Raw genomic sequence first — 6,466 nt, forward strand, 5'->3', positions numbered from 1 at the left:
TTTTAAAATAAAAATGACTAATGCTTATGCCTTCACACCCCATAGTTAATACATGGTGGAAGCACCTTTGGCAGCTATTATAAATTGTTAAGACAAAAAGGAACACCAGCAAACTGATCCAGCTCTTTAATGGTGACATACTGTATGAACAGCGAAACTCGTCCTATCATTCCTGACTGTTCTAGACAGACATTGATCAAAGCTCTAGATGAATCAATGACTACCGGCCTCGTTACCATCAAGTAGCATTCATGAGAATGCAAAAATATTCACCACACAGCCAACTTATTAACAATGTGGTAATTACCAATTATCTTGCACGTTGTTGTGATTATAATTGATGAAACATTTTCATTTTATGTGTGGTGCACTTTAGAATACAATAAGAAACTCTCAAGGTGATTTTAGTGTTTGTGTGTGTGTGGGCAGGGGGGCTCCAGGTCATGGCCCATCAGATACGAGAGTTGATATCAATTAACTCTCTGTCGGTCTTTCTCTATCTTTCGCATTCTCTCTCACAGTCTTTTGCTTTCTCTCTGTCTTTTGCTATTTCTCTCCCATCTCTTTCTCCTATGTCTCACTCTCTACGTGAGTGTGAACCACTCCCGATGCTGTCAAGTTCTCATGAGAAAACTAAATTCTCACACTAAGTTCAACCAGAGAGAGCGAGAGAGAAAGTTACTTCCTCAACTTGAACTGCAATGAGCATCAGATACGTTTGCTCAGTGTTACGGATACAGTTATCCTGTGTGTGTGTATCCTGTGTGTGTTTCTTTTCTCTCCTTCTCCCCTCTAAGGTGAAAATCATCACTCCCCAATCAGTCAACAATCAATCATCAATCAGAAGACACACCTCCTCAGATTTCCTATCACAGTTCCTTCCCCATGGTTTAAAAACCCCATCATTTGTTTGTTCTAGAGCTCAGCTCAATCTCTCTGTAAATGTCATGTCTGTAGGTCTCTGTGTTTCACTCTCGCTTTGTGTCTTAACCGCTCTTTTGTTTAAGCACCTCATAGCACTTTGTCATCACCTGTGAGTATTGTTTTTGGTTATGGTGTTTGTGTTTGATTGCTGGTGGGAAAAGGGGGAAACCAAGACAAGTCGCCCATGGGCATACACTACCCGTAGGTGAACTTTGTTAAATACACTAGTTAGAACTGGGCGGACCACCCACTGTATTTTTGGTTAGTTAGTTAGCTGTTGTTAAAGTAGGCTAGTCTCGCTTAGGGGTGTTTTTGAATACTTATTGTTTCTTTCCTTGGGTCCAGCTCAGCCCCTTTTCCTGCTCCCCCCATTACCGTGTGTTTATAAATAAACCGAGTTTGACTGTAGATTTCTGTTGTCGTGGTTATTTCGTTCACACTTTTACTTTGTCACAATAATCATTTGCATGAGTTATGTTACGGGTCTCATTACCATCCCCCCTAGACTGTCGGGCCAAAAGGGATTCGTAACACTCAGTCTGAAGTTATTTATGTCTTGTGTATCATAATAATTTCTCACTCTCATTGGTTTTTAATAGACAGTGATAGACATTTGAAATGCTGCTCTGTGTGTTGTAATTGAAAAGCAGTTATTCGTTTGGCAGCTAATGAGTTGGAAGAGTGGGTTATGTGAATACACGTACAGTGGTTCCTCCTTTAAAAGTTGCGGCACACCCTGCATGCTGCTGCAGCATTCTGTGGCACGTCATTTACTTCTCAGCCATTTCTTCTGTTACCTCAAGTTATTGCTAGTTTGACCATCTTTGAGAAGCATTTCACAGAGTTTAAAACCTTTTTTGTAATAACATAGTATACGGGATTGATTTTAAGAAATGTGGCTTAATTAATTTGATTAATATTATGGTGTTTCCAAGAGAAAAATTGTCAATTTGTAAATTCAGACCGTTTCACTCTCGGAGCGCACACTGGACGTTCGGGCCGAGGAGTAGGGTTGATTTGATGGCCTTACAACAGGCAGTCAAGCCCCCAGGCTAATGTTGGCTAGCTACTTCCAGACACTAATGAGACCACTCTGACCATTTTACTCACCCTAGCAGATCTGGTAAGGCAGTTTTTGTGTTAACCAGAGCATTGGTGACTGTAAATGTTCTGCTGGAAACAATTTAATGACGCTTACTTTCCGACGTTTACTGACACAGGCCATATTCAACAGGTGTTGAGCGGTCGTAAAGTAATTATTCTGCTGCTCTGGTACACTCAGATGAGAGTTCTCTGAAATCCATGTAGATAGTAGGCTGGACACATGACATTTTTAACAATGTTCTTTTCTGATAAAAAGCTAATTCATTGCATCCGCCATAGAGCCCAGTTTCATAATACATATAACCATATTTCCCAGCTGCTTGCAATGGCAATGAGACCTGCTCATGTTGTTTTATAGTTGAAATGTAAACAACAAAATGTAAACAACAAAAATAATATTGGAACTTTTGTTTCCTATGGGGGAAATATATAGGCATGTCTGTCTATTTTGGCAAATATCTCACAATGTGTATATTTAGATTTTTTTCAAGTTTTGGTGCAACCGGTGTGAAATGGCGAGCTAGTTAGCGGGGTGCACGCTAATAGCGTTTCAATCGGTAACGTCACTCGCTCTGAGACCTTGAAGTAGGTCTTCCCCTTGTGGAGCGATGGGTAACGATGCTTCGAGGATGGCTATTGTCTGTGTGCAGAGGGTCCTTAATTTGAGCCCAGGTAGGGGCAAGGAGAGGGATGGAAGCAAAACTGTTACACGGGCACCATTTTAATCAGGAGAAATTCCTCTTTGTCATTATGTAAATCTGGGCAGTATCCTAAAAACGTATCCTAAAAATGACATCTGCTGGTATCTCAGGTACTGTCTTCATATCTATAAAATTAAGCTGTTTTCTTTACTTTCAGAGATCGAGCTGACCAAGGACTCGAAAATGTAGATGTTGCTAGATGTTCACTGACCGAAGAACAGGTCGTGGAAGCTTTACTGTGGCAAAAGAGTCCATAACCAGAGGTAATTGAAATGTTCTGTGTTCATTTTCTCCATCTCGGCCTGTCTTGTTGTACATGAAACCTGTTGGGGATGAATCAGAATAGTTGGGTAACATAGATAAGATGTTTTATTTTCATTATATGCTTGTGAGTTACTTCTCATTTAGAATGTATCTTGTTGTACTATAGTGGTGGCCATTTGCAGTTATCCTCGCTCTGTCCTGGGTTACTTGTGCCACAGAAAGGGGAGAGGTCAAGCTTGTCTTCATATGTAAACATATATTTTAAACCATGTGAAGGGGTGATTGAGGGGGAACCAATTATCTCTTGGCTCCACAATGTCTGTGTGCCAGTCACTGTGTCTCTGTGATCTTGTCCAGGAGGGGTGTATTTGATATATGCTAGTGGATGGGGTAATGTCTTGGTACTATGTTGTACCAAGAATGAGAAGTAGAACCTCGTTTTAGGAGAGCAAACTGAATGATAATTTATAGCTAATGCTGTCTGGCTATGGGATACTCCTTTCTCAAGTAAAGTCTTCCTTTGTAATGTTCCTAAGATCTGTTATTTGTCATGTGAGTTGAGAGGGGTGTGTCTTGGCTATAAATGATACTAAGAACTGTTTTGTAAGCACTCTCAGAGAATTAATCTATAGACACTGAATTGATCTGAGAGTCACAGGGTTGTGATGGAGCTCATATAATTAAAGATGGACTTTATGATAACTCTGACTTGTGTGGTGGGTTGCTCTCATGATTTGGTAAATACAGGAAATTTCCACTACAAACCTGTCTCACATGCATTAATTTAAAAACACTTAAGATGTCAGCTGCTAATTTTCAGATTTACACCACATAAACACAGCCATTTTCACTGGACTATGTGTTGCTGTCAAGTCATGATTTCCCTAGGGGTTAGCCTTGCAATGACCAAGTGGTGAGACACATAGCCCTCTATATTTAAATGTTTCAGGTACACTCCGATAGGTGTCTGCATCAAATACAGTATCTTCTATTGACATTATCTTCTATTGTTTGTGTCTGTTTTTCAGCATAACGTATTCTGTAGCCACTTAGTGTGGACACCAGGTGAGACCACACACACACAGACAATAACAGTCTCTCTTCTCCACTTCATCCCTCTCCCCTTTCTCCCTAAATCCTCTAGGTTATAACAGCTGTTTTGGTGAACCCCTCCCGCATCTGAACTGGCTGACACAGAAGGCACAGCATGATCATAGGTGAGAAGTATTATTAAAGAGATGCTTTACATTGAAATACAGACAGCGATGTAGTAGTTCTAGAGTTAATGATCCAAGATCAGTTTTGCATTTCGCCTCCTGATTTAAGATGACTGACTGTGTTAGAATAAAAAAAACAAGGCTATGTTTTGATGTGAGAGAGGAAGCCAGTCCCCGTCATCACCACCTCGCCCGCTCTTAAAACCTCTTGCAGCTCCCCCCCTACTTTGTGCATTTTCTGCCTGAAGACCCAAATCTAACAGCCTGTAGCTCAGGCACAGAATCAAGGATATGCATATTCTGAAAGAATACACTCTGAAGTTTGTGTAAATGTGAATTGAATGTAGGAGAATAACACACAATAGATCTGGTTTAGATAATACAATGAACAAAAACATACATTTTTTATTTTTGTATCATTATCTTTAAAATGAACAAGATAAAACAAACATTCAGATAGGATGATGGGGACAATTTCAGTGAAAAATATAAGAGGGCAACAGTACTTGTGCAAAGTTTGAGAATGATAACGTCCAAAATGAGTGTGCTACATGACATTTATCATGAAGTCACCCAGGTGTCCCACACAAGTAGCCCAAATGTACCCAAGTGGCCAAATTGGTGAAGGTATACATTTGGAAACAAATAACTATATACAAAATACCAAAATGGTATTCTAACACACCCCCCCAAAAAATAATAGAAATATGAAGAAAAAAATATTGATAAAAAAATGAAGAAAAAAATATATATACATTTACAAAATAACATGGGTGACTATTTACACACTTTCAATATTTGGAAGACCCTCAGTCCTCTATCAAATCAAATCAATTTATATAGCCCCAGCCTAAAACCTCGAACAGCAAGCAATGCAGGTGTAGAAGCACGGTGGCTAGGAAAAATTCCCTAGAGAGGCAAAAACCTAGGAAGAAACCTAGAGAGGAACCAGGCTATGAGGGGTGGCCAGTCCTCTTCTGGCTGTGCCGGGTGGAGATCACAGTGGTTGTAGAGGGTGCAACAGGACAGCACATCAAGAGTAAAAATGAACAGTTTAGGGTTCCATCGCCGCAGGCAGAACAGTTGAAACTGGAACAGCGGCAAGGCCAGGTGGACTGGGGACAGCAAGGAGTTATCATGCCAGGTAGTCCTGAGGCCTTGTCCTAGGGCTCAGGTCCTCCTCCGAGAGAAAGAGAGAATTAGAGAGAGCATACTTAAATTCACACAGAACACCGGATAAGACTCCCATTCGGAGTCAGTGTCACTGTGAAAGAAAATGTTCAGTTAGAATAGTTTCACATATGAGCCCTGTATCAACAGGTATAATAAACAGATATATATAGAGAGTTGAAGGCTGAATATATTATTATTACCAGCTAGATCTACTGTCTCTTTTATATTATGACATTTCAGCTAGATCTACTGTCTCTATTATATTATGATATTTCAGCTAGATCTACTGTCTCTATTATATTATGACATTTCAGCTAGATCTACTGTCTCTATTATATTATGACAGACCAGCTAGATCTACTGTCTTTATTATATTACAACAGACCAGCTGTATCTACTGTCTCCATTTCACTTTGGCCAATGATGTGGTCCTGCCCTCTCCTCAACAGCCTCAAATAGGCTATTTCATGTGGGTTGGGGTGGGGCGGCAGACACACGCATCTCACATTTCATGACATTAAATGTTTATATATTGCTTAGGGTAGCAATTAATTTGTGAATCATATGCTGTCTGCCACTTTTCTTAACTCTTCCCCTTTCTACCTTCTACACCTCTCTCCCCACCTTGTCTTTCTTTCTCGTTTCATAATGCACACCATATGTGCATTTCTTAACTCTTTCCCATAATGCACACCATATGTGCATTTCTTAACTCTTTCCCATAATGCACACCATATGTGCATTTCTTAACTCTTTCCCTTAATGCACACCATATGTGCATTTCTTAACTCTTTCCCATAATGCACACCATATGTGCATTTCTTAACTCTTTCCCATAATGCACACCATATGTGCATTTCTTAACTCTTTCCCTTAATGCACACCATATGTGCATTTCTTAACTCTTTCCCATAATGCACACCATATGTGCATTTCTTAACTCTTTCCCTTAATGCACACCATATGTGCATTTCTTAACTCTTTCCCTTAATGCACACCATATGTGCATTGAAATACAGATTGAACTTGTATTGATAATATTACACTTATCATAATTATAATTATAATGCACTTATGTATTTA

The sequence above is a fragment of the Oncorhynchus masou genome, chromosome 8 (genome assembly GCF_036934945.1).
Source record: "Oncorhynchus masou masou isolate Uvic2021 chromosome 8, UVic_Omas_1.1, whole genome shotgun sequence".
In the NCBI taxonomy this organism is placed as follows: Eukaryota; Metazoa; Chordata; class Actinopteri; order Salmoniformes; family Salmonidae; genus Oncorhynchus; species Oncorhynchus masou.